The sequence below is a fragment of the Chelon labrosus genome (assembly GCF_963514085.1).
Source record: "Chelon labrosus genome assembly, chromosome: 12".
In the NCBI taxonomy this organism is placed as follows: Eukaryota; Metazoa; Chordata; class Actinopteri; order Mugiliformes; family Mugilidae; genus Chelon; species Chelon labrosus.
Genome location: NC_140345.1, coordinates 2,712,698 through 2,724,757, shown reverse-complemented (window position 1 = coordinate 2,724,757; position 12,060 = coordinate 2,712,698). Strand labels below are relative to the sequence as shown.

Genomic DNA, 12,060 nt, shown 5'->3' with positions numbered 1-12,060 from the left:
TACCTGCAAGAGTTAGCATTAGCATTACAGTCCAAAGTCAAATCCTGCCATTGCAATTCAGAGATTATAGTTTAAAACATTAAGAAATTCTAAAAAGTTATGTTGAGGCTAAAGAGCCAACAGCAGGAACAATCCGATAGTAGTTATCTTAAAAACTACAAAAACGAATAGGATGCAAGCAGGTAGCAATACAAATTGTTCTTCTTGAAACAGATAAAACTGTTTTGGTCTTTATTAAAAGACAAAAAGACTAATTTTACTTTTTCTCAGATTAAAATGGTACTGAGAGTGGATTATGTGTGTGATTTGTTACAAAATGTAGGATATCATGATCATGTAAAAGTCATTTGTTTGTTAATGAACTGATGAAAACTGCAACAATCAAAGAAGTTTTACTTTCCACGAGCCTGAGTGCAGGGCGTGCTAATGAATTCTGTGTACACTACTGCAGAGGTCTTTTTCTACAAGCCTATAGACATACTCACGGCACACCCCTCAAAATAGTTTTAAAACCAACTAAAGAAACTTTGACAAAGAAGGTGTGCATGCATAGTAGGAAAGTGTGTGCATTAGGCTAATCCCGTCCTTCTCATTAGAGCTCGAGGTGACAGCGCCAACTTTAGCCCAGAATGAGAAGTTCCTGACAAAGAGTGACAGTGTGTGCTTAGCCCCGTAAGCACTTCTCAAGTTTTCAGAGGTTTTGAAGTAAACTCCTGGACTCACAGAAAGAACTCAACACTGTGTAACTGTACAAACTTTACTGAATATCAGGGTTGCACCTAAAAACACAGATCAAATCCCTCTATGGATACATGATACAGATAAAAGTCATAAGTAAAAGCCTTGGATACAAATGTGGATTAAAAAGATATATACCAAATGAAGGTTAGTCAAACTGTAAATGTCGTATATTTTAACCATCTAATATGAACCTCTTTAACTGAACAGATCCCACTGTCCAACTTTTATCTGATTCCTCTGCATGTATATGGGTTTATTGTTCTTTTTATATTGTCTTGAAACATAAAAACACGTCACTTATGAGTAGTTTCATCCCACAGACCTTGTATCCGTCTTCCATCAGCTCGCTCTGCCAGACTCTATTCTGCAGACACTCTGACTTCACCACATGCTTGCTATAATTTCATTATGGATGGTCATCAACATGCCAGCACAGCAAGATCCAAACAACCTCTGCCTTGTTGCTGTCATGTGGTCGACTTTGTATTCCACACTGCCTGAACACTACAGAGAGCCATGACTTACCTACAGTAATGTTTCTATGTTACAGTCTCCAGCATTAAGCCTGAGTATGTCAGTATTTAAGATTTTATCGAAAATCTAATTATTAAAGCAGAAGATCCAGCCTCAGTCAACATGAATCTCCATCAATGAGTCATTGTGCTTGTCCCCTTAAAATATCCTAGACCAACAAATCTCTATCTATACTGTTAAACATAGTGGATTATTGTTTTGTATAAAATGCAGTTAGAGCATTTTATACAAAACAGCAAGCACATGTTAACATATCACGTTATAAGGTTTTATGAAGTAAAGCAACACAGAGGATGAACCTATAACCCATGACTTTTCAAGCAGAAACCTATAAATCTATTTGTTCCTCGCTCATTGCTTTGTAGCTGACAGTTTCAATTAAATTTTATTTATATAGCGTCAATAACAATACAAATCGTCTCAAGACGCTTTACAAAAACCCGGCCTGAAACCCCCAGAGCAAGCCTGAAGGCAACGGTGGCAAGGAAAAACTCCCTTTTAACAGGAAGAAACCTCGAGCAGAACCCAGCTCATATGGAGGGACCCATCTGCCTAAGGCCAGCTGGGTAGAGACAGAAGAAAGAGAGAAGAGAACAGCAAGATAAACATACGTCTGTCAATGTATTGTTGGTAGCTGCTGGACATTGTAGCCGTAACTACTTGAAATCACCCATTTTGAAGACAGACTGAAAAATTGGTTTATATTGAAGAGTTTGTATATAAATAAGAATAATCTTTAACTGTCTGATATGAACATCTAGGTTGTTGCCTATGCAACTCCCTTTTTCACTACAAATGTTTCAGACTGGATCAAGAGCAACATAAACTGCCATTTTTGGACCAGCAAGTAATTGTCTTGTCGTCAATCGTTTTATCTGGGTTCTCCTGATAATCCAGCCCTCTATGGTATCAGGAACCAAAGCTGACAGTGTCTCCTTGAGAATGCCAGAAAAATGACCTCGCATTTCATATATTTGTTTGGTTTTTGTGTTGAACTTCAAGCTGACCTTCATATTTCTGCCCCACAATTGCTAAATAATTTACATAAGAAAAATGCTAAAGGTAGTCTCTCCATCTCTCATCTCTCTACTTATTACTACCTCCCGGTGCCACTTGTGCTACTCCTGGTTTAGCCTAGTTTTCCTTCTCTGCCTCCTCCTCCTCCACTGTCACGTTTCCCACAAGAAACCCATCATACACGTGCTCACTCGCTCTCCGTCCTTCCCCCGCTGCCTCTGTCATTCTGTCAGCACAGAAATGAAACACTCTGCATCAGTCAGGAGGTAGTAAAATGCTGAGAAGCAGCAGCAACCTTTTTAAAATTAAAATTCAATTGTACATAAACTGGACTGATGAACTTGTTTACTGACTCTTTAGCTTTAACAGCTTTTAGCTTGCACTGAAAGTGAAAACTTTTCATGATTGATTAGTTTCATTGCACATTTGAGCTTAAGTGTATCTAATTTCCAGACATATCAGACACTCATAATATGACGCACAATAACAGGCAAAAATGAGTGAAAATAACAAAGTCTGATTCTCCTTCTCTGTGTCCTCATTTTTATTTTCCGTGTCATCGTGTCTGCGATGTCATCACTCATTTCAAAGAAAACACTTGTGAGGAAGCAGGGTAAGAAAGGATAAAAGACGGAGAGGGTAGCGCAAGGAATGAAAGGCAAATACGACATGCAGGAGGTAATGCTTTCATGTACAGTAGCTCATCTCTGAATTGTTTTGTACGTGGCTAAAACGGGCAATACAGTTAAATCCAGTGTGCAACTTGTATATCTTTTCACAACATTTTTAAACCTGTAGGTGATAAGACCTGACCATAGACTATGTATAACAGATGACGTGTCACCACTTCCCCCCCACTGCACAAAAGTGAAGTCACTTTGAGCCTTGCTTCCGCAGTACTTCCCCTCAGGCTCACTTCAGTCGAGCAGCAGATCAGCTCCGCTTGTGTGCGTGTGCTACATTAGCCTCTGACCAACCATGACAGGAAAAACAAATATTTAGAATCCCTAATTTCTCATTTTTTTCATCTCTTCCATCACTATACATCTCAATCATCTTACATCTATGTTTTACAGCCCTCTTATCTTAACTTCCTAGTTTAACTTTTCTCCTGTTTTTTTTATTTTTTTTTAATCCAGCCCATCTCTTCCACTTTCTCCTCTGTAATTTTTTCTTGACACTTTCTATATCCAACTTGATCTTTCTTGTTTGCCACCATTTCTGGCCTGCCTACTTTTACATGCCTTCCCGTCCATGTCATGTTCAATTCTCCACTATGTTTTCCTTTACACCTTTTTGAATGTCAGCAACATCATCACTGATCTCTCACTCTTTCACTTCATATCTTAATCACTCTGCACGCAGCCCTATGAAATTTTCAAAGAAGCGAGCCTCCAGAGGGGAAGCTGATGTGTAAGTAATGCAGAACTTCAGAAACTCCCTCTCCCTCTCAGTCCCTCTGACTGACACGGGAATTTGGCTCTGCAGAGGCATTTATTATTCAAGAGACCATTAAACTGAGAAAACAATCTGTTAACTTGTTAACACAGAAAAATTTTATAAAAAGAGAGGATGAAGGCAGACAGCGTAATCTTAAGTCAGTCATTTTCATAACACAGCATGCTTTATCACAATCACTAATTAAGTTGTCATCTAAAACCTGAATCAGCTGCAAAGGTCGAAATGCACTGGTTTGCTTTATTAAAAATACTATCATACGGCATATTTGGTCAGTACTAAAGGTGTGGACAATGCTGAATTCGAAACCGTTTCTAAAGCGCATTAGCTAAAGCAGCTGAAAGTGGTAAACCTACATTTTTACTAATGTGTAAACTATTCAAAGGTGTAAAGAAAGGGCTGCTGTTAAAGTTTAGCAAAAAGAGGACAGAAGAGATAAGTAGGATCCAGAAAGAAACAAGATATGGAGGACAAAGGACTCAGAAAGCAATTTGTGTTGAGGCCTGCCATAAGTCAATTGCAGACTTTTATTCTGCAATAGTAAACTTTAAGTACAACTCCCCCAAATGCTGCAGATAAGGCCATGTTACCAGCCAGGAGTCAGCATGTATCAAGCTTGTTTTAACATCTGGAAGATCTTACTTTGACAGTGCATGCTATTTAAAAGAATCCTGATAACTTCCTGGAAGTAACTGTGTTTTTAAAAATTGGACACACGCAAAGTCCCTGTTGTTGGCCAGTGTAAGGAACTTGCAACTGCATTTGGCGTACAACAAATACTGCTGTTTCATGTTCTGAAAGAGTGGTAGCGATTTATTGGAGACAGCAAAACGTGTGTTTATTTGAATACAGAAAGTGAACCTGTGATCAGATCTCAAGACGCATGTGGACGCAAAGATAACTTGTCATTCTCCCTGTTGGTGTTTTAGTTTATTCAGCTGACTTATCTTTGTTTTATTTATTTTTTTTAATATCACAAAATGTATCTATAATATAATATAATGTAATATCGTACAGTGAGATTCTTGTAGGAGACAGTGTCCGTTTTCAAACTGACCTGGTTTAGCCAATTTTCCAGGAAATGGGATTATTTTTGATAATGTCTGGAAATGAATTGTGTTTAAAGAAAGAGCACAATCTGGAACAATGAAGTCTATCAGAGATGCCAGCTGAGGGCCATGCAAGTGCTGTAAACACAACGTCCTTTTTTTCTTGGGACACTCAACTAAACCCTGCCTTTAGCAAACCTCAATTTGATGCTGCTGTTTATTCCAGGAGAAGGGTGAGCAAACTGCGGCTGGCCTAGATACTAGAGAGCTCCAGGGTTGAACGAGCCACAGATGACTTCAGCAGCAGGGAGGAAGCCTCAGCCTCTGATGTCCACTTCACGGTCTTTAATAAGCAAATTAACCCAGATACGTCCAGGCTCAGAAGTGGGACTGCTCGGGCTGTGTGTTCAAAGGGAAGTTGTGACAAGGCCTCACTTTTTAGATTTAGTCAGCTGGTACAAAACAAATCTAATTAAATTCTGGTATTGATGATGAACAATTACCATGTGCAGTCCCTAGGCAGGGACTGTTGCTGAATGGAACAACTCAAACAAAGCCTTCAAAGAGTCACAACAGTGTGTCAGATGGCAGCGCTTTCAAAAGTTGGCAATCAATCATCACACTTCACACCATGATTTACCCGGTGTGTGAAGGTGAGAAAGTACTAAAAGACTCTCTCAAGCTCAAGTCCATGTGACTAAGCCAATACAACAATATGTATGTCTGAGGAAATGTTTGTAAGTGGGAATATTTCTATCACAGTATTCAAACTGTTGTAGAGACTTGCTTCTTTGCCCTGTTTTCAGATCAACTACCAACAATGTTGGTTGGTCTAAACATCATACATACTAGTGCTTTGTATTGCCTTAAATATTTTGCAGCTGATTAATCTCCTGTAGTTACTTATGAGCCGTCATGTATCGTACACTAACACATTTGAGCAAAAACTAGTATCACTTGGACATTAGTTGGTGGTAAATGCTATTATATAGATGTGGTATGGCTTTTAAAGCCCACTTCTAGGTTAGTGTTTACTGACTAGAAGATGATGAGCGATCATGTACATTTTGGGGGGACCTGTGAGGAAATCAGAATCCCAAGGTGACAACTAGAGTTAACCATAATGCCACGACGCAACAGGAAAAAAAATGGATATCCTAAATTAAATGAACTCCTTGTAACCAATGTGGCTAAAGCAGTATGTACAGTCAAAGAAAACATAGCTGTAACTGTATTTAAAAAAAAATGTGTCAGTATAATTTCATTTATTATGCTTGTTCATATTTTTCCATATTTTAGGATTTATAATGTCTGATAGTTCAAATCTTGAATAGTAACATTTATTTTAAAGTGCTCTTAACAAACAAACAAAAAATAAAAGCTAAATTTAGTCTCAAGGTGTTTCTGTAGGAATGCTAAAGCAAAGCACGCAATCACACCAAAACAAACACACATTATCAAACACCATTATACAATATGTTCTTACTGACTCATTGCCAAGATTACGAAATGAAACTCCCCAACCACAAAACACTGGTAGGCATGTCACAGGAGCTCTGATAACGGGCTCTTATATAGGCAGGTATTGTAACAATACAACACACACTCACAATCACAAAGTATCCCAGGTGGCTAAAGCAAAACCAGATGGCTTTGACCTTGCCTTCCTCTGTCTCCCTCCCCTGATTCCCCAAATCTTTCCATATTTCAATCCATCCATCCATCCATTTATTTCACTTCATCTATCATCACCATCCCTTATGCACCTGTGATGCCTGGCGACCGAAGAAACACTTCACTCCAGCTGGGAGGGTGAGATAAACAGAGGCAGTGGAAAAGAGAGAGTGAGGAAAACAGGCTAATAAGAAGGTGAAGGTGGCTGGAAGCATGGGGAAAATGACTGTGTAAGGACATACGTGCAAGTCATCCATTTTGTTTCATATCACATCATAAAACAACTAAATAACCACTTGTCCAGATCCACGTTTGTCAATGATTTCCCTGCACCTTCCGTCCTTTATGACAGGATACCCATCTACTACAACAGCTCTTTGAATATTTTCATATTAATAGAAATATTTTCAGTATTTGTATTGCAATGTTACTGTACAGTGTGAAAATATGTCAGTTTTCTGACAGTTTAAACTGCTTGATCAATTCTATGCCTTCGGCAATACATGAGTCTCAAATTATTTTTGTTTTGTTTTTTTGTTTATATAACTTCCTAAATTAAATTTTGCAAATTTGCTTGCTCTGACTTTATTGTATCCCCCAGTAACTCTTCACTGAATAAAATTATCTGAAAACTCTGCTGATCAGGCATAACTTCATGACCACCAACAGATGAAGTGACTAACATTGACCATCTTGTGACAATTCAGTGTTCTGCTGGGAAACTTCTGGACCTGCCATTAATGTGGAAGTTACTTAGACATGTACCACCCACCTAGACCAGACCAGACCAGACACCCCCACCCCATAGCAATGACACTCCTTGATGCCATCAAGGAGTGTCATTTAGGAACAACTCAAAAAACACGAACAACAACACAAGGTGTTGACCTGGCCTCAAAATTCACTAGATCCCAAACTGATCAAGTATCTGTGGGATGATCCACAGAGGACCCTCCCCTCAACCCATAGGACTCAAAGGCCCCCACTAACAACATTCTGTTACCAGACACCACAGGACACCCTCAGAAGGCCCATGTCCATTCTCTGATGAGTCACAACTGTTTTGGAGGCACAAGGAAGACCTACACAATATCTTAAAATAGCATGGTGAGGGGGTGGCACCTCACCCCGTCAAATTCTCCCCTCCTCTCACTGAGCCCCATCTGTCTAATGAGACTGAAGGAGAAACTACACAGGTTTTGTTGCTCACCTCTGACACAGAGCCAAAACAATCATATCCACAAAGCGGAGTGTGTCTCTGTCTGTGTTTTTCTTCCTCTTCCTCTACAGCTTTATTTTCCAGCAGCATGGGATCTCCAGATCTTCCATATTCTTCTCAACAGCCAGCAATTACCTTGTCCTTTTCACTGTCACTTCCCCCACCAATCCCTTGACATTATGCTGAATTACAAAATGTAGTTAATCTGCACAAAATCTATTTTGTACTAAAGGTAAACATGTGTACACAAGAACCTTTTTTAAAGATTTTGTTTTTGGCACATTTCTGTTTGCTCCCGTTTTTCTTTTGCTGCCTGGAACCAGACTTGTCACAGGACATCTCTTCTAATTCACTTTCCCCGTCTACAAATTGACCCCTTTCACCCTTCATACATATTCTGTTTATTTCCATGTTGCCTTTATTTTATTCACCCCCCTGTCTTCAGCCTCCTACAACCTCTTGTCTTTCATCACCAGACATCAGTAGGCATGCAGACACACCGTGTGGGGTGGCAGGCTGAGGGGGCTGCTGGTTTCCATCACATTCTGCAGTTGTCTCACTGATGGGGAGGCAATGAGTCATCCACTTTCAAAGGCTAAAATGCTCCATCGTGACACAAAACCAGTAGCTTCACTGCTGCTTTGTCCAGTCTCTCCCTTAAAGTAACAGAATTAGCAGCAAAAACTGGACGTCTTCAAATTGTATTATCCACAGCTCAGAAAACTGAATAATAAAATAACACCACTTGTGCTCAAATGATTGTGACTTTTTAAACCTGCAGTGTTCAAGAAACTCAACATAGAGTGTAAGCAATGCCAGAAAAGGTGATTACAGCCAGCATATGCTTACAGCCCTGTTTCTAGCTCAAGCTTGATAGTCATGAGAGGTGAAGTGGAATAAGCCCAATGCATATTTCATAATGTTTAAAAAAAAAAAAACGGCATCCCCACTGCATCCCAGAGTCAGCACTTAAAACTGTGCTTCTTTGAAGCTATGTGCACTTGAGCGATCACTCTGCAAACTTTTTTGCCTCGTCACCCTGACCCACTTCCTCTATTAACGCTTAGGTCACCAATAAGTGCACCTGTTTCTTCTTGGACCTTCTGACAAACCTCTACTAGTGAAATCAAAGGGAATAAGAGTAGCTTAAAGCTATTAAAGTCAATGTCTGGAGACACTGCTCTCCAAGGGAAAGGTCAAAGGTTTAATTCATGCAAAGTTCAGTGTGTCCTTGAGGAAAAGAGTCCTGCTCAATCATCACAGGGGACTGGACCACACAAGTACTTACAATAGCAATATTTTGCACTGTAATCAATTTTAATATCACTCTGTCACCAGGCTTCCAGCTTCAGAAGATGGGTGAATGCATTTTAATGTTCCGCTTACTTAAGGTGATGTGTTGGATAGGGATGTGCGATATTTCATCGTTTACGATATATCGTCAAAAACATTCCCCACGGTAAGAATATGTCATCCCGCGATAAAAACGATAAATTCCCATTGATGACGTATATATGTGTGCGACACACTTGCAGCCCAACACGTGTGGAATATTGACAAACTGACAATGGCGGAAGGCGGAGCAGATACGCCGGGCACCTCCGTTATCTGGAACTGGTTTGGTTTTTAAAAGGTCTGACGCGGAGCACCAATTTACAACATGCAAGGTTTGCAAACAAATAGTGCATACAAAGGACAGTAACACCACTAATTTGTTCCACCAACTCAAACACAAGCACAAACCAGAATATGAAGAAAGCCAGAAAATGCGCAAGGATGCAGAAGCAGCGTCGACAACAAAAAAACAACTCAGACGAAACTTGCCGATAGCATACAAAAACATTCCCCACAATCGCCTTCTAAATGATGTGAAAACATAATGCTCATTTTTAGTGTGGTGCCCACCATTTATTTCCTTCCTTAACTTCTGCATATAATCAGAAACTTGTGCGGGCTTGCATTTCAAGATTTAAAGGATTTTTTTCAAAACCCTCTTGGAACTCAGTGGGGAAACCCTTATTGTATACCTGCATAATGACTCATGCAGTCTCAGAGTTATAAGTCTGTGTTTTATCTGCCATCTAAAGTCAAGGTCAAACAGAATCTATCGTCTAAATCTGCCACTCCCAGGGTGCTGCTGTTGCTTATCTGCAACTGCAAATAATTAGTTTATCAAATTGAATGGGAGAGGGATAAAGGGAGAAGGGACCAAAAAAATGAATGAGCAAACAAAACAATGACTCAAGCTAAATATTTTCGTCCATAAAGCGTAGACCAACATCAGAGTTATATAAGCAGATGATTTAATTCATAAAGAAATAAAGAATAAAGAAACAGTGAGACACTTGCACCGACACTGCTAGGCCAGTGGGGACGCAGAGTGGTATAACACAGCAAAAGGTAAAAGAGCAGCAATAAATGAAGAAAATTCGACAACTGTAATATGTACAAAGGAGAAAGGCACCACAAAGGAAAGGAAGCAGGAAGGATCAAATGAACTGAAGAAAGAAGACAAGACAAAACAAAAAAAGAACACTAACCCTAACACTACTCCCAAACAGATTTACTCATTAAACCATAAATGACACAGCAAGTAAACACCAACTGCAGCTAATAAACCTGTGCTGAAGTCAACTGATAAGCTCACAAACCGAAGCCAAACATCACACTAGTATAAGTACAGGATAAGCAATGGAAGGAGACACAAGAACAGTGACAAAGAGTCCCACTGTTTCTTTAATTGAATATATTTTTAGTTGGCAAATCATTAAAGTAAATGACATCAAGAGGACTGTGTGCGAGTTTTTCCTGCTGTGTCAGGATCCATTTGCGTGTTTCTCAAGATGGAAACGGCGTAATTAAAGACATTAGACACCCTCAGTGAGAAGCAAAAAGCATTCACGGACTGCAACAAGAAGCTGCTTGTACTCGACTTCAGCTCATTCTATTTTGGTTTCAATAGTCCTGTACAGCATCTGTTCAGAAAAACAAGCAACGCATCGTTTTATACTGGAAGTCCACCTGTCAAATGTCCACAGAGGCACAGGGAGTTAAAAGACTGAACACAGTTAAGGTCTGAATGACTGCAGTGGCTCATTTAGATAGATACTGTCTATGAATACCAAGGGACACATACAAGATGCTAAATCCCTGCAAAAACAATTACAGTCAACTTCCCATCTTCTCTGAGAGGTCAGGCTGTGTCCTCTAAATCAGCACAAAGATATTTCACACAGACACAGTGGTACCAGCACAAAGCAGTCTCTTCATTCTTAATCTAGTAATTACTGACATGTAGATTGTTGCAGACTGACTTTTGTAGAAACATTATCAGAAGATTATCCAGTAATGGATAAATTTTGCTATCGCTCTGTTGAACAACAAGCCAAAAATCTTTCCTAGATTTACTGTAAGGAAAGCCTTCATTTTTAATTGGGTGCAGACTAGTGCAGTGAATTACTGTATAAATCTGTTAAAAAAAAATGTAAAAAATTATAATATCTGCTAAGAAAACATGGATGGAGGCCAGAAATTAGTATTAGCATCTGACTAAATATTCACATAGCAAGATAAGCAGAATAGTGCATTATCACTGCTGTGGTGATTAATACAGAACATTTGACTTCATTTTAACGAATTATCTCCTAAGCCAACATTCATTCAGGAACAGGTAATGTCCCAACTTAAAATAAAGAGACATGGAAAACATTTGGGTGCATACTGCAGTAATGTAAGGATGAGTAGTTGACCTGGCTTAGACCCAAACTCCAACTTTCCATTTACAGATCATCTTGGCTGCTGCCATCAGATGAATGTATAATAGTTTCTTTCCAAGAAATCAATTTACAATTTAGGAAAGGAATTTAGAAAATGTGCACACACAACTAAGTAATATAATGTCTGTTTTCGTGGACCTGGTTGCCAAAATGATGCTGCCTTACTTTGTTTTGGTGCCATCAACTGGTTCCACTGAAATAAATGAGGTTGCCACACTTAAGGTAGCCTTGTTTCACCAATGTGGCATCTTAACTCACAGTTTTAGGCTTTTATTAAAACATTCTGACATATAATGAGGTTCAACCATAACAAAAGTTTACTATTGCATAAAAGTGTAATTTCAAAGTGCAGCAGAGTTTTTGATGACCTTAAATATTTCTACAAAATACCTTGTCCTAAGGCCAATTACTACACCAGCATCCATTTTAACAATAAAATCCCAACCAGAGGAAGACCACTTCAGAAGAGATGATGCTGTACAACACAAGGACTACACAGTGTTGGCAAAGTTAGCAAAAGTGGGTCATCCTTGGTCTGTCACGAGCCTAACTAAAAATATTCTCTGACACTTTAACTGATTATTTTGTCAGA

The 12,060-nt window shown here is 39.2% G+C and overlaps 1 protein-coding gene across 1 annotated transcript in view; it reads right to left on the bottom strand.

The window, feature by feature from the left end:
- Positions 1–12,060, bottom strand: part of sh3bp5b (SH3-domain binding protein 5b (BTK-associated)) — a 35,981-nt gene that overhangs the window by 11,178 nt on the left and 12,743 nt on the right. The window lies entirely within an intron of this gene.